Source organism: Leopardus geoffroyi, chromosome A3, assembly GCF_018350155.1.
Source record: "Leopardus geoffroyi isolate Oge1 chromosome A3, O.geoffroyi_Oge1_pat1.0, whole genome shotgun sequence".
NCBI lineage: Eukaryota > Metazoa > Chordata > Mammalia > Carnivora > Felidae > Leopardus > Leopardus geoffroyi.
In genome coordinates, this window is record NC_059336.1 from 77,614,894 (window position 1) to 77,642,295 (window position 27,402).

The 27,402-nt window shown below is 40.2% G+C and overlaps 1 long non-coding RNA gene across 1 annotated transcript in view; it reads right to left on the reverse strand.

Annotated features, from left to right (window-relative positions):
• Positions 1-542: 542 nt before the first annotated feature.
• LOC123580817 overlaps positions 543-27,402 on the reverse strand; it is a 182,023-nt gene continuing 155,163 nt past the window's right edge. The window contains exons 2-3 of the long non-coding RNA XR_006703476.1: positions 16,725-16,801; positions 543-610 (exon numbers count right to left, since the gene is read on the reverse strand). This is a non-coding gene — a long non-coding RNA (uncharacterized LOC123580817). The remainder of the gene's footprint in view (positions 611-16,724; positions 16,802-27,402) is intronic.

Sequence of the window (27,402 nt, forward strand, 5' to 3'; positions counted from 1 at the left end):
CCAGTACCCTAAAATCACTCCCACTTGGATACTTATTTCTTGAATTCCAAAATGAAGGAGTAAAATCTTAACTCTGCAACCAGAAGTAGGTGCAAATGCAACAAAGGGCAGCAACCAATTAGCTCTTTCTCACTACTAGCTCAATGGTTGGTTGGAGATCTTGTGTGAGAACCCCATTTGGTGAGAGAGTAAGAATTCATTGGTGTGAAAAAGTGTCTTGTGGGGGTGAATGAAGAAATGCAGAGGGAGGAAGGAGCCATGGGAGAGAAAAAGGAACTAGAAAGAAAGTCCTAGGAACCACAAAGACATTATTTTGCCATCTTTACATTTTGCCCAGAGTTTTCCTTGGTAAGAAGAATTGATCACAGTTTGATCTTTAGGTAAAAAGTAGGAAAAACAAGATCAAATTAAGAAGTATGGCAATAATTATATCTACCTTATAAGACAATAAAGGTTTAAGGAATGCAGAGATGGCCACAGAAAAAACTCTTCAAGGCCACAATGGACAACCACAGAGTAAGGGCAAGAATGAAATCACTTGCCTTTTAATCCCATGCTTTTCCCGCATGTTTCTGCCTCCAATCTTGGTGTCGATACTTAAAAAGATACCCTGCAACACATAGAAGAGATATTTCATAATCAAAGAACTAAATTAAGATGCAAATGAAGTATGTAGAAAATATTAACAATATTAGTGTTTAAACAAAGATTATTTCCTTTACCAACGCATGATCTCAGCACAGATTTCGCTCTAATGCAATGTACTCTCCTTATTGGCCACTGCAAAGCCAGTATTTGCCCTTGTGGTGGTAAGCACTCTGGGAGCTTAAAATTCAAAATGTAGAATTATTAAATACATAGTCCTTATTGTAGCATGTCTTACTTCTCGATAAGTCATTTTGATAACAGCTTTGTGCCCCGAGCTGAAGTAATGTCAAGGTCAATTATTTCATTCAATGCCCCTAATTGAGACTACTTCTTTGAGGTCAGGATAATGTATTACTTTACTTTCATAGAGAGGAGATCAAAGCTCTACCTTAAATTTTTCCGATGCAAAGCAATGCTGCCTTAACCTAGGTTATAGTAACAGTGGGGGGGGGGGCGAATGCTTACTTATTTTGGAGTCCCTGCCCCCCAGCCCTCCATCCCAAAGACAGTATTCAGATCAATAGAAATGAAGTGTACCTAGTGAAAGAGACAGGCTCAACCTCTGCTCTCACTGCATGTCCTTAATCATTTTCTTTTGTCTGTCTGTTTCTTACATTTGTGTTTGTTTCCAGCTCTAGGAGAACCTTGATTTCCACGGAGGAAGTTTGCATTAGCAAAACCAGTTTGTCCAGAAATGCACAAATGAGCCCCTTTGTACACGTCTGAGATCTTGAGTGCCCAGGCTCTGATTTTGCTGTTGCTACTGGAGCAGACATTGTGTGGGAGATGGACACCCCCAGATGTACTTCATGGGGCCCAAACAAACTCAGCTAGTACTGTGTTTAAAAATCAAAATATTTCCCATAAGATCTAGATCTCTGGATTCTCAAGGAAAGCATCAAAAGATCTAACAGTGTCCAGCCCACATTCTTAAATGGTAACAATTGGCTAGTCCTGAGGAAGGGCTGCCTCTTTTAGACAGGATATGCATTCAAATTTGTCACCATCCCAACTGCTCCTTGTTGCAAGGGTTACAAGCTGGCTAACACTGCAACCTGACCAACACATTTTCTTTGGCCATTGTAGCCTCTAAATCATTACTAGTATGGCTTTTTTTTAATTTATTTATCCTTAGAGAGAGAGAAAGAGAGAGTGGGGGAGGGGCAGAGAAAGAGGGAGAGAGAATCCCAATCAGGCTCCGTACTGTCAGCGTAGAGCCCGACGGGGCTCTAACTCACCAACTGTGAGATCATTGACCAGAGCTGAAATCAAGAGTCGGACACAGAATCGCCTAAGCCACCCAGGCACCCCAGCGATATGTATTTTTTTTCAGTCGTGACACTTCCAGGCAGTTTTTCAACTCTGCATTTCCATAGACTCAATATTCCTGTTCTCTCTACCCGACCAGATGCACATGTTTATACTGCCAGCCTGGCGTCAGTAGCAGCCCTTCCCGATGTCCTGCCCCATTTCCCCTCAGCCACTCGAATTCCCCTGATACTGACAAAGGCAGTTTCCAAGACACACAGCTGTCCACCTCGGAAGCCTGTGCCTCTCTCCCTCTTGTTGCCTGAGGGTTTTCCCAGCTCCTTTATGCTATACTTACTCTTCGGCAAGACACAAAGAGGAAGGGCTGGGCATTCGTGCCCCCTGCTGCAGCCCTCTGCCAGTGGAGGGTAAGTGGCGGTGGATGCACTCCGCGGTCTCCCCAACACCGGGTGGAATGATTCTGAGGTGTATCTCCCATGGTTTCTCAGAGGGGGTCTCCAGTGAAGGGAAGCCCCACTGCCCACAGCAGCAATCAGCTCATTAACTCATCCTTTTTGGCTTTTCTCCTGAGAGAGTACAGACCACTGTCTTTACTGGAGCTTCCTGGGATTGTCTCCCGAATCAACTAGGTACACCAAGCTTTCAGCTCAGTGGTTGCTTCCCTGGGAAACTACCCTAAGACAGTATTTAAGTGTATTCTACTGCGAGGGCATCCAAATAGTTACACGCTGTGAGAATGGTTGCTCGGTGTTGGGGGGGGGGGGGTTCCAGGATCCATGTCATGGAAGGAAAGCTTGTAGGAACTGGGCAGAGAAGACTTAAAATAAGTCTGATAACTATAGTCACATTCGGGGAAAATAGCCTCTGAGAAGAGATAAAACGGACAGGTTAGCTCCAGAGGGCAAGATTAAGACTAGGAAATTTGACCCAGGCAGATGTAGGTTTAATATAAGGACACATTTTTTAATCTTTAGAGCACACGAAAATGGAACGGACTGCTTTGTACAGAGGTTCACATTTCCTTTCAGAGATTTAAAGTAACTAAATGCCCTTACTTTACAAAGGCCCTTATAATCCATGCTGCCCACACACATTTATTAAATATCACAAACATGGTGCATACAGGGGAAATCTTGCAGTTTATCGGATTGAGTGGCTTGTCAGATTTTTTGTTTGTTTGTTTTTTGAGGTTGGGGAAAGGGAAAAGAAAGAGATAAAGCTGGCATTTGGCGATGGGAGAAGTAGTTCCCCCGCCATTATAGGGATATAATTTAGCACCCCTATAAAACCTAGGAATGCCTCAAATCAAAATGCATTTTTCTCTTCACACTGAGAATCTCTTAAGTGCGCAAGAACGCATGAGATCAGGTGAATTATCTATTATCGGAAAGATATTTATGACGCCTAGGGTGGAAGGGCACGATTCATATCTGCTCCTCACAGGGACTCAAGCACGCTAGTAAGCCAGCAGGGAGGAAATAGCTGAAATATTTGGAAGAACAGACCCTCCCTGCCAGAGGTTACTGTGAATTCAAGTGTTTTCCACTTCTGCCCTTCTTCAAAGCTACAAAGCAATGAGGTAGTCAAATTAATGAAGTATTGTAATAGAAATGGAAAGATTAGAGTGTGCCGAAGAGTGGAATACAGTTTTGTTCTTAAGAGGCACAATAGATAGGAGAGAAGCACTTTGATGTAAGAGGCTGGCTGGAGGGGCTATTCAGCTGCAGTGTCACCAAAAAAAAAAAAAAAAAAAAAAAATCGGAATGTATTAGCATGATTTTGTTATCATTACAGATAGATAACGCCTGAGAAAATAGACATTAGCAGGTTGTAATTCAATGGAGACTTTCAGATAAGTGTGAGCTGTAAGAGTAGGGCTCTATCCAGTGTACATTTTATCAGAACCTCCTGTGGGATGAATTACAGCTCCTATAATGGCCAGCAACCCTCCCATTTATATGTATGGATTCCAGTCCTCCCAACAAAAGTAAAAGATAAATGGAAAGTCATTACCAGGGCACACAAAGGCCGGAGTGAGGGAACCCCCAAAGTGATGGTGTTCAACTTTCAGGGAGGTATCACCTCCCTGTATCAACTGCTCTTAAGCCAGTGTCACACAGTGGAACTTAGGCACATCCCCAGGAAGCTTAGTCCTGATTTTGAACATCAAAGTCTTTATTATTTTTTCTAAATTTTTTTTTGTTACCATTTATTTATTTTTGAGAGAGAGAGAGACAGAGACAGAGACAGAGTGCAAACGGCCGAGGGGCAGAGAGAGTGGGAGACACAGAATCTGAAGCAGGCTCCAGGTTCTGGGCTGTTAGCACAGAGCCCGATGCGGGGCTCGAACTCACGAACCATGAGATAATGACCTGAGCTGGTCAGATGCTTAACCGACTGAGCTACCCAGGTACCCCACGAACATCAACGTCTTTAAACCTGAGAATGAAAGTGATGGTTCTTGGAGCACAGATACAATGACCTGTAAAGTCCACTCATCACTTACAGACTCTAGGGCTCCTTACAAGGACACAAGCACCAACTATGACAATGAGGAGACCTGGAATCATCTTACTCTATCTCCCTGGCCTTCCCTGGGGGGGACGTCTCCAGCAGAGGGTCCTGGCTTCAGTCCCAGAATCCCAGTGCTCCTGTGAGTGGACCACAACAGGTGACTTTTTCAATGACATGCTTAGTTCCTGTTCTCCTGCTAGTTGATTTCGCTGGGATTTTCTTTTGATGATACTAATTCCGCCAAAGATAATTAGGGAACAAGGAAGTCTGCTTTTACATTCGTGCCTTGGGATGTACCGATTTAGCATCTGAAGGAAAATGAACTTCACTGAATGAGAGGATAAGAGGAAACTCCATTTTAAAAGAGAAATGAATGCTTCTTAGGTTTTGAAATCACCTTAAAGGATGAAACCTTTTTATTATGACCCTTCTGGTGATAAGAACGTGTCCTCAGTTGTTCAGTGTTTTCTGCTCAGACACAGTCAGCCAATGAAATGGGTTGGTATTTGTAAAAAGGAACTTATTTTTCAATCAACAAACTCTCCAAGCTGCTGGTGGTGGTATTGATGGGTGTCACTCTGAATTATTAATGTTGAAATGTTTCACATTTAGCATATTTTCTGAAGAAAAGGATTAAAAAATAATAATAATTCAATAGCCCCTCCTGTTTTGTGGATGATATCTTGCACGGAACTTTCTGATTAGAGCCAAATGTGTCTGGTTGTCATAAGACACTCCATGGGGTAAGACTGACAGTTTGCTTTGAAGATTTTAGGATAAGAAAGTGGCAATAAAATATCACAAAAATGTAATATTTTAGTGAGGGGAAGATCACAACCCATCCTAACATCATCCCTATCTCTTATCAATATATGTATTGGGTTGAAAATGCCTTAAAAATAGATACCATGCCTATTTCTGTACATGTGCTGTGGTCCCACAACTACATGAAGAATATAGTTGGCTACTAAATACATAGTTTTAGGATTTAAACTCTTTTTCAAAACATTACCAATAGGAGATGGAAAATATGTTCCCTTAGCTGCTAAAGATTTTGCTGTGTTTTAACGTAGCTAAGGGTTTACAGTAACACTTAACCTGCAATGGGGAATGTGACTTGGAAAATAGAAAAGAATCCACACAGTATCAGAAGGAAGTTGTTCAGTCTGGTGCAGTTACAGAACTGGGATAACATACACAAATTCTGCCCAACAGACCAGATATGATGATGTTTGACAAACTTATTGATATTGCAACTCGTCTAAATTCACTCAGCTAATACCAATGAGTTCCAGTGAGCATGCGGGTCTGAGAGAGGAGATGAAATTAATATGTAGACTGAGAGACTTCAGAGCAAAGTCAATTATCTTTTCGGTGACTAGGGTACTTTGCATACACAAATTAAATATTATAAGTAACTGAGAATTAATTTTATACAGGAATCAATTCTGAATATTGTACTCTCACACACCTGTTATATTAGTGGGATATTTTTCATAACAAAAAATTAATGAAATTGACTATTTCCCTAATTTTAAAGTTAAAAAAAAATTAAGTTATATGGAAAGAAGAAAAAGGCAAAAATGTGAAGGAAGGGAAAAGGAAAGTAATTGCAAATAAGAAAAACATTGAAGGCTATATACTTCCATATGAGAGAAAAGCACTTTTTCAAAAGAAACCAGTTATTGTTTCCTTTTATGTAATATTGGCTACTTAAAACAGTATATTTTCTGTAAACAAGTTTAAAACACAACAATAAAAGAAGTATTTGTAAACTCATTACCCGACCTCAATACTAGAACATTAACAGAGCCATTGTTTCTACATTTTTCACCTTAATCCTCAGTCTTCCCACTATTCTGAATTTCATGTTCATTATTCTCTTGCTTAAAAAAAAAAAGTCTAAACCCCTCTTCATGGATTCCTAAATACTACATCATTATTTCCAGGTTTTAAGCCTTATACAAATGGTATAGTGTTGAATATAATCTTTTATGACTTGATTTTATCAGCAAATATTTTTTTTAAGATTCATCCCCTTGGGGCACGTGGTGACTCAGGCAGTTAAGCGTCCAACTCTTGATTTGGGCTCAGGTCATGATCTCAGTTTGTGAGTTTGAGCCCCACATAGGACTCTGTGCTGATAGCACAGAGCCTGCTGGGGATTTTTCCTCTCTCTCTGCCCTCCCTGATTTATGCTCTCTTGGTCTCTCAAAATAAATAAATAAATACAAACTTAAAAAAAAAAAAGATTCATCCCCTTGTGGGGTGTAGCTGTTGTGCATTCATTTTTATTGCTGCATAATGCCCCATTGTATGTATATCACAAATGGTTCATGCATTGAATTAGCATGGCTGCCATAAAAATATATATATATATATATCACAGACTGGGTGGCTTAAACAACAGAACTTTATTTTCTCACTGTCCTGAGGGCTGGAAGCCCAAGGTCAAGGTGCCCGTAGGGTGGGTTTCTAGTGAGACCTTTCTTTCTACCTTGCAGACATCTCCCTTCTCACTGTGTCCTCACATGGCCTTTCTGGGGTGTGTGTGCACTCCAGGGATCTCTTCCTTTTCTTATAGGGACACTAGTCCTTTGTGATTAGGACCTCACCCTTTGACCCCATTTAACCTTAATAACTTCTGTAAAGGCCCTTTCTCCAAACGTAGTCATATTGAAGCTTAAGGCTTCGACATATGCATTTGGAGGGTGGGCACAATTCACTCTATAACGTATATTATCCTGTTGAAGGGCATTAGGGTGGCTCCTCCCAGGTTTTTGTTCTTATAACCAATGCTTCTATGAACATTCTTATACATATCTCCTGGAGCTCATGAGTAAGAGTTTCTCTAAATCATATAAATAGAAGTGGAACTGCTGGCCCATAAGGCATGCAAATGTTCAAATTCACAAACTGGCACCAAATCATTTCCTAACATGGTCATATCAAGTTTTATCCCCACCAGAAGTGTCTATGTATTCCCAAGGGTCCACATCATCACCACTGGTTATTATTATCAAACGTCTCCATTTTTACCAATCTAGTGAGTGTAAATGTTATTTCATTTAAGTTTTTAACATTATTCCCTTAATTATAGAAGATTTTGATTTTTTTAATTTGTTTATTTGCAATTTGTATCCTATTTTCTGTAAAATTTCTATTTCATCCTATTCTCCATTTTGATAAGTTTCTATTAAAAAAATCTAGTGGTAGACATTTTATGTGCATTTTAGATTCAAAATCTTCTCTGATTATATGTTTTATTGTATTTCCTAAGCCCTTTATTTCAACTCCACGATTAAAAAAAAGGGGGGGGGGAGGAAAGCTTGGTTGTAGACTTTACAAAATCCTTCACTAATTTTTACTAATTTGTGTCCTTGTGTCCTAAACTATTTTAGATGAAGCACATAAATTGATTTGGATAATAAATTCTTTTGACCTGTTTTATCAACACCTACTTCATGCAAAGACATTGAAAGCAACACTATGTAAATTGGATATGGTCCTTGCTCTCAAGATGCTGAAAGTCTAGCCCAGACAAATAACTGAGTAGAAGCATAATACTAGAGCATATTAATAGGGCCACAATAAAAGGGCCCTGGGATCCCAAAAGTCCTTTAAAATAGTTTAAAGCTAAAACTGATTGAATTCTTACTATAGGCAAAGATAATCTCACTCCTTCCTCTGAACACCCTAGGAGATTGTTCCTCTGCTGCTGTATTTTGAAACTGGTGAAACCAAACTAAGGTTGTCTGAAGGACCCAAGCCAACAAGAGGTGTAGCAGACTTTGATCTCAGGCATCCTGACCCCACAGCTCTTCTACAACATTCCCCATCCTTTTCCTCATTGAAGAAGGAGCTATAGTAGGATGGGACCTAAGAGAACCTAAGAGAAGAATTAATTTAGGCAGTGGCATTGGACGTAGGCCTTAAATGGTGGGAAGATTTCAGAAGTCAGAGAAGAGGGCCTTCAGCATGGATAAAGTCATGGAAGGTGTAAGGTGCATACTCTATTTTGAAGACAGCAAGTAGAGCCTAGTGGCATATTACTCCCTTTTAAATAAGGCTGAAAATAGGTGCATGAGTGAAAGGAAAAGGAATGTCATCCCCAAGGAACTGCCATGGCCTAGAAGGTCCCTCAAATCTCTCTTCTCCCAGCACTCTCTCCTGGCTCCAGTCATTCTGGCTTCCCCGTTGCTGGGGACAGGCTCAGCATAGCCCTGCTTCAAGCACCCTGCACTTGCTTTTTTGGTTTTCATGAATGCTCTTCCCCCCTGGGCCCGGAGTGTGTCTTCATATCTACCTTTTGGGTCTACACTTAAATGCTACTCATTGCAGAGGGCCTTTCCAATTACCTTGTCTAAAACTGTAAGTCCCCCCCCCCCCTTCTTGACTCTGCCTTATCTTTTCTCACAGTGCTTACCACTACCCAAGCCTATGTTGTATCACTATTTCCTTACTTGTCATCCACTGGGCAAAAACTTTGGATGGTTTTTATCTTTACAATAATCCCAGGACCTAGACTGTGCTTGCTACACAATGTGTGGTCAACACATATTTGTCAAATAAATGACATAAAGGAACGAATGATGGATGAATGATTGAATGAGTAAATGATGGGCATGAGGTTTCTGGCTTCCCCGCTGCTGTGGACAGGCTCAGCAAAGCCCTGCTTCAAGCACCCATCCGAGGTTTCGCAGTTTGTGACATGAACCCATATTTTCAGTCCGTGGCAGAAACATAAAGGAGGAATAGGAGAGGCAGAATAAAACAAGACAGGAGAAGAGTAGTGAAGTTTTACAACAGCAGAGGGGAGCCCACTAGCTTAGAGCTTCACATCTGGTATCAGATTATCAGAGTTCAAAGCCCAGCACTAGAAACTCCTCACTGAGTAACTTCGGCAAGTCCCTGAGACTTAATGCTTTCTTCTGTCTGTAAAATGGGGATGCTGTTATCACTTGACTTTTAAAAGGACTACTGGAAGGTTTAAAAGAGACAATGCATTGATTAAACGATTCACAACACATAATGGTGATTATCAGTAATAAGCACTTAAGCTAGGGCAGTCTCAGTGGGAGTGGAAGGAGGAAATGGGTTAAGGGACATTGAATAGGTATGACGAGAAGGCCTTGGGATAATATAAAAGGGAAATGCCTGGAAAAGATTCATATTTCTGTTCTGACTGATTAGGGAATGGCAATAACTTTAAGTGAGATCAGGCATACAGATAAGGGATTCAATTTTGAGTGTGTCAGAAGGTAGGGGACAGGAAGTAGCAGGAATGGCAAACTTGGTTTTGAAATGTTTGAGGGGTATGCAAGAACTTTACATGGAGGTGTCTAACAAAGATTAAAAATGTACATCAAAGGGTCATGACAAACTTCAAAACTTATTTGTTTATTCTTCAAGAAGATCCACAATAGAATTTTCTTAAATAGTTCGCTTTGTATTTAAAGTATGGTTTACGGGGTGCCTGGGTGGCGCAGTCAGTTAAGCGTCCGACTTCAGCCAGGTCACGATCTCGCGGTCCCTGAGTTCGAGCCCCGCGTCAGGCTCTGGGCTGATGGCTCAGAGCCTGGAGCCTGTTTCCGATTCTGTGTCTCCCTCTCTCTCTGCCCCTCCCCCGTTCATGCTCTGTCTCTCTCTGTCCCAAAAATAAATAAACGTTGAAAAAAAAAATTTTAAAGTATGGTTTACTTAACCTGAATTTTACTATCTCTCTAAGCCTTATTACTCTAACAAATATTTTGCAAATTCTCCTGGCTTCCTTGAGTAAACCCAAGGGCGAACAGATCAGCATAATGACCCAGTCCCCCCTCCTAATCCCACCCTCATGCCTGTCCTCAATCTTTCACTCTGTTGAGGAACTAAGATTCTCAAGCTCCATGTGCATCCTGAAGACTTGATTCCAATGTACTGGGGGCTGAATAAAATGGTTGTTAAGGGACCCCCCAAGGGGAGATGACCAACCCTCCAATTTGCCAACCAGAAAGCTCTTGTTTACCATGCTCAATTTTAACCACACACATTCCTACTCAGAGGAAACAGCATGCTCGAGGCAGTCAAAGAGCAAAAAGGGGTAGTTAGAAATCTGTAATAAATGTATGTAAGTGAGACAGAAAATTAGAAAATGGCCACCTGCCAGCAGCCACATAAATTTTGGAGGAAATGCATTTTCTACTGGGATGCTTTATCATAGGAATTGCAAATATTTATTAAAAGTATTAAAATAGTCAGAATGTTAAATGTTTCCTCCAGTGGTGAAATTTCACATTGCCACATTAGAAGATGGGATATTCAGATACAGTGTTTATTAAAATGACTTCATTTTATTAGTCTGTCATCCACAATAAATGAGCAGGTACCTTTAAAACAAGATCTATTGAAGATAAAAGAGATTTGGGGGATGGGCAGCATCTCATTGTACGAACGTGCGGCTTTGACTACACAAGTCTATAAATCTTGCAACCTTTCCCAAACGATGGCAACAAGATTGTGTTGCTGTTTTGACATTAAGTTTGTTGGATTTTGTCATCACATGAAAACCAAAAGTAGAGTTTGCCACTAACTGCCATGCTCTTTCATGCAAGATACACCTGATAACTATTTGGATGGTTCATCCTTCATGGGTTCTCAGATGCAGCTAACAAGCACACTGGAGCGAAGATGCTAAACTGGACTCCAAACGAACGGGAGATGGAAGGAGGTGGCTGCTTTACTGCACCAGGATAATAGAGATGACAGCTAGAGCGCATCATTACTGAGTGGCACTAAGTTGAAGAGTGACAGGATGAGCTGGACAGATTACCTCCCTAAGAGGCTTGTGGTTCGTACAAGGTGCTGACCTAATAAAGATCTTATGCCATCACCCAGCAAAGATAGAAAGAGCCTTTTCCCATCTTAAGATACTCTTTTGTGTGAGTCAGAACAGCTTCCTGAATCCATGCCATGAAATGCTGATGGTACTGAAAGGAATCTAGTTCAGCTAAAATATGGGGTAGGGTGTGATGAAGGCAAAGAGAGGCAGGACCTGTCAGGAAGCTAGACACTTCTTGGACAGAATACTTAAGAATTCATTAGCCTTCGGTAGGTGGATGGAGTAGCCATCTTTCTTATGAGAATGTAAGCATTCTGTTTAAAGTATTAATACATTCAGGGATCCCTGGGTGGCTCAGTCGGTTAAGTGTCCGACTTCCGCTCAGGTCGTGATCTCACAGTTCATGGGTTCCAGACCCGCATGGAGCTCTGTGCTGACAGCTCGGAGCCTGAAGCCTGCTTCGGATTCTGTGTCTCCCTCCATCTCTGCCCCTTCCCGTTCATGCTCTCTCTCTCTCTCGCTCTCTCTCAAAAATAAGTAAATGTTAAAAATTTTAAAAAAATAAAGTATTAATTCATTTATTCAGTGGATATTTGGGGGGGGGACAGCTCTGAAAAGCTAACTAGAAATCTGGGTGCTGGGAATCAGAGATGAGCAACAGAGACTCAAGTCCCACCTCAGACATCTGACATTCTAGCGGGGAGGAGATAAATGTTTACAAATCAATATACGGTCTCTCACGAGGTAATGATGGCTCTGAATAAAAACCAAAACAGGGTCACAGGGTGGAAAGTGACAAATGAGGTCAGGGAAAGTTTACTGGATGAGGGATCATTTGAGCAGGTCCCTGTATGTAGTTAGGGATCTGTCCAGATCCTGTGGGATTTGAGGGAAGAGCATTCCTGACAGAGGCAACAGCAAAGGCAAAGGCCTCCTGGTGTGAGCAGAATTGGGGTGTTGCTGTTTTCTCCAGCCTCCAGACAGACTTCCATAAAAAAACGTTAAAGATCTGTGAGAATGTCAGGCCTGCTTGGTCACTGCTAATTTAGGTATCTCTTTTGGTTTAGTTTCTGACATGGTTTCAGGTTCCCTTGATCTCCTCAGACAAGGGATAAAAATATCCCATGGCAAAAACACTCTCCAGCTACTTGCAAGGGCCACTGGGTCTGACAACTCTTGTGGGATGTGTGAGCACCCGCTGATTCAATGGAATGAAATTTAAAATTCTGAAGTCTCAAGATGATAAGACAATGATCTTAATAAGGTAGTAAACTGTAAGCGAGAACTTACACATTGGCCTTCCAGAAAGCCATTCATTCATTCTTATCCCTCTTACTGCTCCCTCCTTCATTCCTCGTTCAAGTATTATCTATCTACAAGTGCAATGCAGTTGGCATGAGGTGCTGTGGGGGATACCAAGCAGCAGGCAACAGACTAGCGGGATGCATGTGGACAGAATGTTTAGACTGCCCCAGTTTGGAATCCGTGTTCCAATTTCTACAGGCTCTGAATGGCCTGGAGATTCCTAACCATATCACAGTGGTATGACAGAACCTGCCTCACTGGGCTTTTATAGGGGTTCAGTGAATTTTTTTAATGGCTTAACATAACGCATAATATAAAATAAGTGATTTTATAAATGTTAGTGCAGAATCATCAGAACTTAAGTGTTCCTCAATTTTCATTTGTTCCTCTAATAAATACCCGTGGATCGGTTTCAGGATTGGTATTGAATTTTAAAATCATTTCTGCTTCTGCAATTTATTAAAACACTTGACGGGTAAAAGAAGAGAATTAGGAGTGAATCAATCTATGTGTTGCAGATATCAAACCATGGCACTTCCTTCTCATTAATTTGTTCATTTAGTCCACAAATAGGTATTCAGTGTCTGTTCTATATCCAGCTCTGTGCTAGAGGTGAGGATCTACTAGTAAACTGTAAAGGAATTCAGGACTTGCAGATAGTAAGAGGATGACTTGGGATGGAAGGGATACAGATACAATCAGGAGTAGAAAGCTCATTTCAGGTGAGCCAAATCAAACTGCAGGAGATGGAAATTCTGCATTTGAGAGAACAGTGACGTAACTAGCTCTAGGAGAGTTGGGACCATTGAAAAGAAGACCTCACCCCTTCTTTCCTCTTCCTGCCTGGATCGCAAGGGATTGTGGGAAAGCCGCAGCCATCACTAAAATATCATTAAGTCACAGTACCAGTCCCAGATGATCTGCACCTCTTTTTCTGTGAGCCTGACAATCCCCCACCCCCTTCTATTTGGTTAAGTCAGTGTCTCTGAATTTCTACATAACCCTCATTAAGGCCAGTATCTGCTATTTTCCAGGCATTATTCTAAGAACTGAGGATTGTGTGGTTGTATTTCAGTGTGGCCAATCTGTTTTCTAAATTGTTTTCATTTTCTAACCATAAAATACAGGAAATAATGCCCTCTCATAGCCCAATAAAGGAAGGGCTTTGACCTGGTTTAAGATCACCACGATACTGAAAAACCTCTGGGTTAAGTTTTCCCTGTGACCAAAGCAGCAATGATAACCTCTCCCTGAATACATGTGTAGGAACGTGAATACTTGGCGTTCCATGCATCCCTTCAGACGATGTGCTCTTAACACAGCATAAGGGAAGAAGAGAACAGCCTTATCCAGGAATGCCTCAAAAAGGAGTATTCTATCATGTGTCTCTTACTTGAGAAAAACTAAGGAACTGCAGAATGTCCCAGCTGAGAAACAAGGGAAAGCAAACTTGCTCATCAAGAAAGTTCATGGCAAAACTTTTGAAAAGGAATACAAGTAGTGTGTGTGTGTGTGTGTGTGTGTGTGTGTGTGTGTGCGTGCACATGTGTGTGCACATTTGGAGAGAGCTACCGAAGCACATTACAGAGAGACACAAGGGAGGCAGGAAAAGGAGGGAAGGAAGGACCAAAAAAAAAGTGAGGAAGAGAAGGATAAAAAGGAGGAGATGGAAGAAAGATATTAGGAGGGGAGAGCATGAACAGAGCAAAGGGACAGTGAGAAAGCAAGGTACATATACTGGAGGCCTGCTGTGGGAGACAGATGTTTTCCTAACCCTCTCTCATCATATCCTCACCTCTGCTCCAAAGACGTAGGCACTTTTGTCTCTTTTCTGAGGTTAAGGAAGCAGGCTTAAGGAAGGGAATCAACTTTCTCATGGTCCCATGGTTGCTAAGTGGCCCCCATAGGATCCAAAGCCCAGAAAGAAATTCTATGGAACTCTGTGCTTTATGCAATCTCTGTACGGGCACAAGGTAAGAATCTCTGGAAAAGGGTGAGTTTATTAAATGAATATTTATTGAGAATGAAAATGTGCCCCCAGAGATAGTGGGAGGGTTTAAGTCCAGAAAGGAAAGACAATTTAATAGCTATGACGATATTAATAGCTATGGAGAACATTTAAGCAGGGTACAGGATATAGGATGTAGGAGATTCACATACAGGTTTGGGTACAGGGTTATTCTTTACATAGGAAGATTGTGAAGAGCTCAATGATAAGGCAAAACTTGAACTGAAACTTAATATAAAGAAAGAAAGTGAGCTATGAGGCTACCCTGGGAAGAACATTCCAGGTATGCACAACAACAAGAGCAAAAGCCCTGTGGCTTTTCAACGTTTATTTATTTTTGGGACAGAGAGAGACAGAGCATGAACGGGGGAGGGGCAGAGAGAGAGGGAGACACAGAATCGGAAACAGGCTCCAGGCTCTGAGCCATCAGCCCAGAGCCTGACGCGGGGCTCGAACTCACGGACCGCAAGATCGTGACCTGGCTGAAGTCGGACGCTTAACCGACTGCGCCATCCAGGCGCCCCAGCCCTGTGGCTTTTAACAGCTTGAGACAACAGAGCAGCCGGAAAGTAAAAACATACCTGTCATAGTAATTTATATTCAGGTATAGTCAATTATAGCTAGTCAGTAGTGGAAGCATTATCCAGCATTATATATATATCCATATATAAAATGTATAAAGTGTATAAAATGCTCCAAGAACAGCTGAGTTGGAAAAAGACTGCACTGGAGATGGTATTACAGATATTTGCAAAAGTCTTAAAAAATATCTGTTAGTGAACCAGATTCTGTTGTCTCCAGAAAACTAGAGAGAAGAAAAACAGAATTATCCACTAGAATTTGAGGCAGGAAAAAAGTTCTCTGGTATTGGGTCAGGTCATATTTTGTGTTTTTGTTCCATTTCCTGCTTGAAGGGTTTCCATATTGTGGTGAATCTGTGTGTGGCTGTAATGGGGGCTTCCATCTGTGATCCTGGAAGAGACAGGTCCCAGAGCATAAGCCCGGTCATTCATTGTCTTGGGAGGAAACTCAATTCAGACCTTAGGCAGAAGGACATCCATATAGCACAACAGATAATCTCCTCAAGACCAGCTGCTCCTTGCTTTTTGGACACGGAATAGGACCCAAATTACAGAATCTGAGACCAGCTCTGTCCTGGGTGCCACATATTGTTTTCCGTCCTGGCAAGAACGACTGATGTAGCCTTTTCAGTAAGATGCATGCCAATGTGACACAATGCAAGAATAAGCCCATCAAATGTGAACCAGGGTTTTTGTGCGACTACAGAAAAGCTCTTGTCAAAACGAACTCTCCTTATTTAGAATCAAATTTCAAGAGGCTTCCTTCAGATTTTCATGCATTTCCTGTTTTCCCTGCACCCCTTTCTCCCTGACTCATGACTCCATCAGAGACCATTTCCTGGAAGTGAGTTCCTTGAGACAGCAAACCACATGTGATTCTTCTCTGCATCCCACAGCTTACTACCAAGTTGAGCACACAATAGGTACACATAACGGTATTCCGTGTATTTATGGAAGAGAATTGAAACATGTCATGGGGGTCAAACCAGCCTGAGTTTGTTTGGCTTTATTAAAAGATGAATGACAGACCTTTCACAGGGCCCCAAGTGCTACCTTGTTTTTTGAAATTAAAAAAAAATAGGAAAAACTTATGGGCATTCTGGGGAGAATTCAAAGAAGAATAAGACATGCTTCTAGGAAGAGAATTTTATAATCTAAGGGGAGAGTCAAGACAAAAGCATATGAGGATGCAAATGGCAATGCTGAATTTAAATAACAGTTCCAGCACAACAGAAGAACATCACCAGACAGGTTAGTTTCCACTGCCAAGTGAAAGGAAAAATAAACAGTGCTATAGGAAGTTCAGAGAAGGGAGAGATTTTTGTCTTCTTGCATGGTCAGAAAAAGATAGAGGGGTTTCGGATGGGGAGAAATTCTTGACCCAACTCTTGAAGGAATGAATAGGATTTCCCTAGATTGAAGAGAAGAGTAGAATAGAACTGACTGAATCAAAAGTACAGAGGAGAAATATCTATCTGTAGAAACTGCATCGGCAAACACAGCCGAGAGGTTAGAGCAAAGTGGCCATGTGCAGAGGATTAGTGGGACAGAATGGGGCAAATCGAGGTGGGAACCATACCGTCCTGGGACTTGAGGGGCAACCTGAAACATTTGCTTCAACAAACTTTGACGAGGCCACAGGTCTTTGTCTTGACGCTGAAAAAAAAAAAAAAATGCACGCATGACATGATTTCACTTGCAGCCTGATTTAGCAACGTCTTTTCTGGTTTGCCTCTGCTGTTGCTTTCCCTAATTTCCTCACTGCACAAAGAAAATAAATAAATAAGTGTACTATAGTCTTATTTATCCTTCTTTGGACATTTCTTTACCAGGCAGATGGTCAATTAAGAGCACTAAACAATGACACTGTTTTCTCTGTAAACATTTTTTTTTCTAATAGCCTAACAAATGTAAGCCTGTGCTGCCATACTGCTGAATACCATCTTGACTTTCTAATTACAAAGAACTGTGTCTTGATAGTTACAATTACAGCTATAACAATGATGCCGGGCCCTGAACAATACCGTTAGAGGCAAAGTGCTTATCCGAATATTCACAAATAAAGGCTTAAATTTATGCCAGAGATGTAGATGGAGGTTAAACAGTTGGGAGGAAAGAAAGGTTGAAAACACTAGTTTAATGCTACAGATGTGAATTTGAATCCAATTACTCTGGGGGGGAAAAAACTTGAAAAGGTGCTGTTTTCTTCTGTTTTAGTAATCAATAGGTTAAGGGGTGGTTCAACTTAGCATGCTGATACCTCTAATTTTGATATTTGGCTACACTCTAGCGTTTTCAGAGCATACTATCTTTTTTAACTAAGTGGGTTTGTGTGAGGTGCAAATGAGTATCTCCTGTTTAGAGGTAACCATTCTTCAGTGAACCCATAAATGAAATAATACAGGTTTCTCAGGCTCTCCAAAAGTAGTGCTCCTTTGCAACCTTTTGTAGGGCAAAATAGTGTAAAGTTAAGAAGTAATTACCATGAATTTGTATGGAAAAATTTTTGAGCATTCCCTGACACACAAAAATGACCTCTCTCAGGCTTTTCTGATACCTTAGGGTGCATCTCGCTAACGGATGCCCAAAATGAATCAAATTAAAACACAGATGCTCACAAACACAGTTTCGGGCTTTGGTGGCTTGGTGCTGAGATGCTATGTGTGTTTCCAGGGGAAGGAGCTGGGCGGTGCCACCCTCACTGCCCAGGGTGTCCTGTTTCCTCTACAATCTCTCCTGCAGGAGGAACACCGAATGCTATTTTCACTTTTCGCCTTTTTTTGTAAAAGGGAAAAATTCTCTTTGGATTTCTTTCAGTTAGTGAACAGGTACTGATGTAGGCCTTTTGTAAAAGCTAAGTGGCATTGAACCCAAACTTTAAAAAAAAAAACAGGGGATACCTCTACATGATTTTTGAGCAACCAGTGTATATATCTGATACTATTTTTAGAAATCAGCGTAGTAAAGTGATGAAGCTCCTTAACGCTTTAAAGTCAAAGGCTAGGCATCAAAAAAACACATGCTCTGCCTCAGTTTCCTCACCTGTAAAGTGTAAATAATAATGGCACTACATAACAACCATTTTCATTGGATTTGTAGTGAGATTTAAGTGAGTAGATACAAAGCATGCAATATAGCAATTGCTGTTGTATTTTAAAAAGAGCAGGAATTGTTATTAGTGGAAAGCAGGCTTTAGAATGAGCTTTTCAAACCCTGAAATAGAAAAGCAAAGTCAAAATATCTAGTAAGAGGGCATCTACCTGAAGGACACCAGGCCCCTTCAGTGTCTCTGGGTGTGTCCACGATCTTTCCATAGCTCATGGCCAAAGAGAGTTACTATTTCACTTAATGGTGTGAATGGACCAATCCAGAATTGCACTTTGCCATTAACAGCATTCTAAATTTTCATTTGGGAATTTTCTTCCCAGCTCCAGATTGAGAGTTAACATTGGGAATTAGCATGCTAATTATGTCTTTCTTCTTCTCCTCGTTCTCCTTTCCCTCCTTCTCCTTCTTCAAATAATCTACAATCTACTAGAGTAGTAAGAAACCAAGTGGCCTGAAAAATATAAGGACGGCCATGTTCCCAGCCCTGGGTGGAATAAAACATGTGCTTATTGATGAGCTTCAATGTTTAGCTAAAATAATATTCACAATCATTTAGACTTCATTGTACACAGTACACATGTCATGGCTAAGCCTGTTACACGTAAAAACTTACTTAGTCCTCCCCAAAGCTTTATAAGAGAAGTAGTATTTTCTCTGCTTTGCTGTATAGATAGGTAAAGCAGATCAGACAGATTATAGAACTTACTCCACATCAAATCATAAGTGGCCATGGACTTTGACATTTCATAAGCAAACTAATAACGGGAAAACATATAAACGCCCAAAAGCAAACAGACAAAAACTAAGGCCCATTACACATGTGAAAATGCTAAATTCTTAGTTCCAGGTTTGGTTATACTCAGTCACATTCTGAGGAGGTTTATCCCCCTGCTAATCCTATCCAGTTCACCTGCATGCCGCTATCACAGTGATCTGCAGAGGGGACCATCTAATTATATTATGGTTTTGTTAAAGCCTTCCCTGTCTTCCCCATTTGTATAGGATAAAGGCCAAGCCCTTTAGCTTGGCACACCCGGTCTCTGTGACCTAATCCTTATCTCACCTCTGAACATGCCTCACAGTTCAAGCTGCGAATCTCAGCCCAATGAGTAGGCCCTGCTGCTTCACACTGTCTTGCCATTGTCCCTGCTTTCCCACTGCCCAGACCAGAGGATAAACATGGTTTTCTTTACTGACCTGCCTGGAGCCCACCAGGTGGCACAGTCTATACCACCAATGCATGTCCCCCATCTTCACTTAGTGTATGTGAGCCCTGGCATTGCCCAGTTTCTTTCCTTATTTCTCCCTTGATTAGACTTTTAAACTCCTACAGAGGAGTCTATCTTAATGATCGTTTAATCTCTAGCATCTAAGTCCTTGCAAATAAGTCCCCAGTGAATGCTGAGTGAATGCAAAAGATGAAAAAGAAAAGTCTTCATAAGTATTCGGGAAAACAGAGAAAACCCCACCCAACTTCACTGACTTCAATAGTCAGTCTGAAAAATGTTAACTGAGCCACCACATTTCCCTGCTTAACTGAACCTTTTCTCTGTCCCTGCTTTCCTCCAGGTGAATTACAGATCTGAAGATGGGCCCTCAGAGGGTATATGGTTTAGAATCTGAAAGGATAAAGAGTGGAGACCAGCCATTATCTCTGAGACATTTCCCTTTCAGAGAAATTATACTGAGTTGTAGGACTCAGAAATTACACTGAGTTGTCTTGCCAACCCTTGAATTAGCTTACATCTGTCTCGTCAGGTATTAAATGTAAGTTTCATGACAGCAAGATCTGTGTCTAATCTATTGGGGTCTAAATTCACCATGTGCCCACCAGCTATTTGCAAATGCATGGGGTGTGTCAGGCAACCCATTACTGAGAAGAGAGAGAAAGTAACCTGTAAGGTGGGTGTGATACTTCAGATTCTCTTTGTGCAAAGAATAATCTTCAATCTTCACTTTCCAAATTCGGAACAAAAATAGAACTCCATGGGAAGAAAAACTAACTCTGGGGTTTTCATCCTAAAAACTGAGGGTAGGTGGTCGTATTTACCAAGATAGAAAACTAGGAGAAAAAAGTTTGGGTTCAGTTTAGTTTGGCCATGTGCATTTTGAGATGTCTAGACGTTCAAAGGGAGATACTGAGTGGGCAGATGGATATATAACTCTGGAGCTCCAGGGAGATTTGAGGTTAAAGATGTAAAGCAGAGTGTCAATAACATGGCATTTGCAGCATGCGCCTGGATGTGATGACTCAGGGACAGCGTGAAGACAGAAGAGATGTGAGAGAATGAGAGTGGGGCACTCCAAAATTTAGAGGTCAAGAAGACAAAGATCCAGAAGAGGAATCTAAGAAAGATCCATCAATAAGTTAGAAGACAGTGGTATTCAGGAAGCCGAGGGTGGAAAGCGCCAAGGAGGGATCTACTGGGTTAAATGCTATAAAACTGTCAAGCGAGGTAAGGTCTGAGAATAAATGCTGAATTAAGCAACATGGAAAAATCCTGAAACTTAGATGACTGTGGTTTACTTCTTACAGAATACATAGTGTTTGGTTGTTCTCAAAGGATCTGTCATCATTCTGTGCTTTTGTGCTTGATTCCTTGAGCACCACCCTTTCAGACCATGCAGTGAGGAGACTTCCCAATGTTTCTGGTGGGTAGTGAAACCTCAAGGGACGGAAGCAAGGGTCGCACATCATTAAGGAAAGGTCAGTTCCCAGGCAGGAATTGGTATTTTCTTTCCTCCCATTTCCATATTGCAAAGATGCCTCAGGCTTCCTAGAGTTTCTATTAAGAATTCCAAATGTCCCAGCAATGATTTTTAAATACTAGTTTTTCCTAGGATAGTTCTCTTTAGCTTGGCTTACCCCTGCAATACAGTCAGGGCCCTTCAATCCCTGTAAAAGTCTTTCGTCACTCTGACTCCACTCCCTCCCATACACCATCTCTAGATTAGTGCATTCATAATGATAATAGCTATAATTGATCTGTTCTATATCATCATCCTTCATCTTGTGCACACAGTAGGAACTCAACAAATATTTGTTGTGTGGCTTGAAATTAGAAAATTTTTCCAAATGCATTCTTAAATCTTTTCCTTCCTTTTGATTAGCAAGATTCATTTTGTTTTTGTTCTCTGCCTAGCTATTTTTAAATATAATGAGAGAAGAGTATCTCCAGATAGTGTATGAAAGCATCTTAATACTTTAATAATTCCATATAATTCCAAATGATCTTTTCCCTCCCATACTTTAGAGTAAATAATAAGTACATAGATGAAAAATATGTGTTTTGTATCCAAGGGAAGAGCTATTAAGTATTACCAAAAGATGGAGAACATTTTTATCTTAAGCCAGCCACATAAATACCCATTAATTTTTTAAATGATTTTATTTGGTTGATGGAGTATTACATCTCCAAATTACATAGTTTAGATTTCCCATTACACGCTCCTTATGGATCATATGCATATTCACAAAGTTACACAGAAGATTCTATGATGGGAAGGAGCCAATTTTCATTTTCTCTGTTCTTGTTTGAAGAACCAAAACTGTTAAAGGGATAAAGCACTCAGAAGTGCCTGTTCCAGGTTAATTGTCTCAAATTGCTCATTTAAAGCACCATTATAGTACAGCAAAGCCAGTTAATCTACTCTGAAGCTGCCTTTTTTATGACCGTAGCTACATTTGGTGAAATGGCACCTTTGGCAAATGCCCAAATTGGATAAAATTGCCATTTTTCTTGGAACCTAGGAAGAATAACACATGTTTTGAAATCACTTCATATCATGTGGCTCGAAATGGTAAACTGCATGTTAGTCCTGCTCTGGAATTCAGTCTCTTCAGCATTTTCCGATTTGACCCTAAATTTCCTTTGCTTTACTTAAGTGAGTCAATGATGTGCTTTTGTGCACAGTACATAGGTAAGAGTTGGGGGAAGGGTGCAGAGGGAGCTGGCAAGAGCAATTGTGGCAATATTTTTAAACATCACAACTGTGTAAGAAAATGATGTGTCCCTGCATTGACACTTGTGCACAACTTTCAGCTGATGGTACCTTTATTATTGGAAACACCGTAGTTTGAGAGCCTCTTCAATGTCGACATAACTAGCAGGTGCCACGATCATAATGGTAAAAACATTCACTTATTAATCAGTGCAAATAATTCCTCTCTAATGCTGCCAATTTAATATGGCAACCTGATAACTCTATCTCTATCTATACGTATAGATAGATATACATATATAGATATCTGTATCTATATGTATAGATAGAGATAGATAGAGATAGATAAATAGATAGCAAGCAATGAATTTTTTTTTTTTTTTTGGAGTGGGGAGGAGGGTCAACAATTTAATGAATCTCGTCTGCATTTTAATTCCAACCTAATAATCTGCCTCTGGCTCTTTTCCCTCCCTCACTCTGAACGTGTCTCCGGATCCTGCTGTTAAGCACAATGGGATATTTACCTTCCTACCTCAGTTATGCATTAGGATAGGGGAAGCAGACAGATAGCCAGGCCCTCCAACCCAACCAGAACTAATGTTAACCTGTCACCAACCCTCACCGACATCATCCTCAAATTCCCTTCTCTCCGTTTGTTCATATACAATCTCCTCCCTCCCTTATTCTGACACTGCAGTGCTTTGCAGGTTTCTTTTATTAAACACCACTGGGACCCAGACTCAGAAATGTGCAGCATGTTGACATAGTTAAAATAAATAAATACAACCCATTGCCAGAAATATTTAAAAAATTCATCTAAATGTGCTCCTGTCAGAGATCATTTGTTTTCATCCAAACGGGGAAGACTGATGGCTTCAGGATGGACTGGGTAGAGGGACTCCATCTACTCATTCACTCTTTCATTCATTCATGCCTTCATTTTCTTATAAAAAAGCAACCCACCACCCCTTGCTCGCCATGTCAAATGTAAACAGAATAGACTTTGTTATTAGGAGAGATGTGACTCCAAGTGTCTGAGCTGCAGAGTGACAGCCGGCTCCTCTCTGAATTTCAGGCAGCCTCTGTCACTTGCCTTGACAATGAAGGAAGTTAATATATTCATGACATTACCACACATGCATTCGCAATTCACAGCATATTGTATTGTTTACCCCTGTTCTTTTGTACTACTGCATGTAGTAATTTGCCTTCTAGCAACAGAAAAATTCCTCAACTTAAAATTTTACCCTCATTTTATTTACCCTTAAAAACCACTGCTTCCTGGCCCATCCGTGGTTGGCAAGACCACCTTTCTGCAGCATTGCAAACAGATAAATGTCAGATTTTACATTTTGATCAGATGTGTCTACAGTCATTTCCTATACATATTCCTCATCTTCTGCCTCCCACGCTTCCTTCGGCAGTCTTTGCCGCCCTTCCCGTGTATTCTTAGCACATTTTGCACTAGGTGGCCAGCTCTTACAAGGGAGAACGAGAGAAGTGTGGCATGGATTAGGTAGCATCCCCTCACAACAGGGGCAATGCTGGTGAAAATGAAGAGCATTGGGAAGTTCCACTTTATTTTACCACCTATGTTCAATATGCCCGTGGTGCCCGTTGCTTTTATACACAGTGACACCTCCTTGGGTTTATTCACCAGTCCCACTGGACTGGATACATTCCCCAACATGTATGGATCTCCATCACTCATTTAAAATCTGTCTATGGGACATTGATTACTCAGCCTCCTCGGTCTAACTTATTTATTCTGAAGGGGTGCAAACTTGTAATAATGTTGAATGCTTAGACAGATGGTTTTGCTGTGATGAGTACGGGGTAGAGTTGTTATTCTCAGATACCACACTATTGTTCTTCAGAATATTGCTGTTGAGGACCAGAACTGAAACATGCTTTGATGGCTTAGGGCAACTTTGTGGAGATGGCTGGAGGAGGCAAGCAGTCTGGGTGAGCAACACAATGGCTGTTTCATTTTCTTCACAGTGATGAGCTGTCTGCATTCCAATGCATGTCACAAAATTCCTGGGCTGAGAGAGGCTGTGAGGGGTCACTCGGTCCAATGCCTTGCCTTTGAGTAGAATCATTTTAAAAAATACCCTATGTTAAGAGTCTTGAAGACAACCTATGCCCCTCAGTCTAACCGAATGTGGAAACACTTTCCTACACTAGACATAATCTTGTCTGCAATTTAAAAGCATCTCCTGTTCTGTTAGAGAGAAAGCATTTGGTTGTTCTTTATATTCAAACCCTTTTCACACTTAAGAATTATAATTGAGTTATATTCTTTCAAATTCTGCTGCTCTTATAGTAGGCTATATAATTCAGTGTTTACTTTTGTAACCACCTAGTTCTTTTGTACTAGTTATTTATTGTTTCATCTCTGGATGCCTATCCAATTAACTTATAAGCTCATCCTGGGCAGGAACTGCCTTTTATAAACTCTTATAAATGATAAAATAGGGGCTCTAAAATAGTGATTCTCAGCCCTGGCTGCATATTTGGATCACCTGGAAAGATATTTTAAAATACGGATGCCTGGGTTATACTCCCAGAGGATCTGAGTTAAATGGTCTAGGACATAAGAGGATGTGGTAATTTATTAAAAGCCACTTAGGTGATTCTAATGGGCAACCAGGGTTGAGAGTACGATCTTGGGCAAATTGCTTAACATCACCAAGTGTTGATTTCTTTACGTAAGAAATGGGGATAAAATAGAAGCCACCCTTTTCTTGGAGGATTAAAAAGCTCATGTATGTAAAAACCTTAAGCACAGTGCCTGGACCAAGGCATAGTATCAACAAATGTTAGTAAGCATTAATATGGTTCAGGTTATTATTATTATTTGGCCCAAAGCACCTAATATGCTCTTAGAAAACTATCACTTAATAAATACATATTAACGAATAGCTTCAGGTTACTTACCTACTTAATCCACATCTACAAGAAAAAATCTAAATAATTAAGGTAAATATCCACGTAATTCAAGCCAAAATGTAGTTTCACCTATCAAAACTACCAATATGTAGCTTCACATATCAAAATGCTTGAAGAATATGTGTTTTGGCATTTGACCTAAATGATTGTACTTGTTCACAATTTCCTCACACGTAGAAAATAACTGGATTGACTGTGAATTGGCAGATGTATAGTGGGCAAATAAAAGGGCCATCCTATCTGAAGAATAAAGTCAAAACATAAAGAATTACAAATGCTTATGACAACCAGATATTGTCAATCAAGGATATTACAGCATCATAAGGTGATAAGATCATCAGGATACTAACATTTCATACACAATATCATATTTCATTATAATAGACAAGTCTTACAAGTTATCTGAGAAATCTAGTCATGCTATCCCCTCATTTTACAGATGGGTAACATAAGTCTAAGAAAGGTAAAATAATTTGGCTACAAAAAGTTATAATGCAAAATATGACAAATTAAGACAGGATCAAACTAAGAAACTTAGAAACAGAGAAAGAAGAAATTACTTGTGATGTAGATGATCAATGAAAGCTTCATAGTGACATATAGTCTATAAGTGGAAAGAAGGATGTAATTTAAACAGGCAGAAAAAAAGTGTAGGCCATTTTAGACAAAAGGTCCCAAAAGAATAAGGACCCAATAGAATAGGCAAAACAACAGACCTGGTTGACTGGAGCCTAAGTGCATTAAAAGGACAACGGATGATAAGGTTAGAATAGAGGCTTGAGGTCAAATGTTGAAAGGTCTTGAGTGATAAGCATAGCATAGATCTTAGAGAAGCCATGACATAGGCTAACACTATAGTAAAAATACCTTTCGATTGGCCATAATAGAACTGAAAATCATATTTTCAAAAAGATGAAGCTAATAAAAAAGTAACTTAAATTAGCACCACAAAAGAGAGAATTCAACATTATTTAAGACAACAACAAAATCTATATACCCCCAAAAAATAACAACAGCAATTTGCAGTATTCAATCAAAGCTCCATAAACATGTGAAGAAGCAGAAGATATGACCCACAGTCAGGAGGAAAACCAATTAATATAAGCAGACCCAATAAATACAAAACCGGTGGAATTATCAGATAAGAGTTTTAAAGCAGCTTTCTGGGGGCACGTGGATAGCTCAGTCTGTTAAGCATCTAACTTTGGCTCAGGCCATGATCTCATGGTTCGTGATATCAAGCCCCACATCAGGCTCTCTGCTGTCAGCACAGAGCCCACTTCAGATCCTCTGTCTCCTTCTTTCTCTGCCCCCTCCTTCTATCAAAAATACATAAACATTAAAAAGAATACCTTTCTCAATATAGGTACTTGAATATTTGCAGGAAAATAGGAACACACTGCGAAAAAGTGAAAGATACAAAAAGAACCAAATAAAATTCCTAGAGCTGTAATATATAACGTATGATATTAAAAATTCACTATATTAGTTTAAGAGCATAACAATCACTGAAAAAGAAAAGATCAGGGAACCAGATGACACAGCAACAAAAGGAAAAGTAGCTGAAGAAAACACAAAGGGTAATTAGTGATCTGTGGGTCATTTACAAATGTTCTTATGTAAGTAGTATAGAGTCCTAAAAGGATGATCAGAAAAATATTGAAGAGGTAATGACAGAAAATTGTCCAAAATAGATGTAAACAATAAACTCAATGATGTAATAAGCTCAATAGATACCAGGAAAGACAAACACAAATAAAATCATACATAGACACATTGTAATCATATAGTAATTAGCCAAAAAATAATGAAAATCTGAAGAACAGCTAGAATAAAAATACACATTAAATACATGACAATAAAGATAAAAATGAGAGATACATTTTCATTAGAAGCAATGAAAGATAATAGATCAACATTTTAAGTGAAAAAAGGGGGAAAAAGTATCAATTTAAACTCTGTATCTAACAGATATCCTTAAAAGTGAAGGTTAAATAAAGATTTTTCAGTTAAAAGGAAGAAAGTTCATCACCATTAAATCTGTAGCAGAAGTATGTTAAAGGAAGTTCTTCAGGCAGAAGAAAAAATACTACCGGATGGAAATTCAAATCCATACAAAGGAATGGAGAAGTTTGGACATGAAAATATAAGAGTAACTTTGAAAGACTTTTCCTCTCATTTATTGTTCATTTAAAACACAATTTACTGTTGGGGTGCCTCGGTGGCTTGTTGGTTAAGCGTCAGACTTCAGCTCA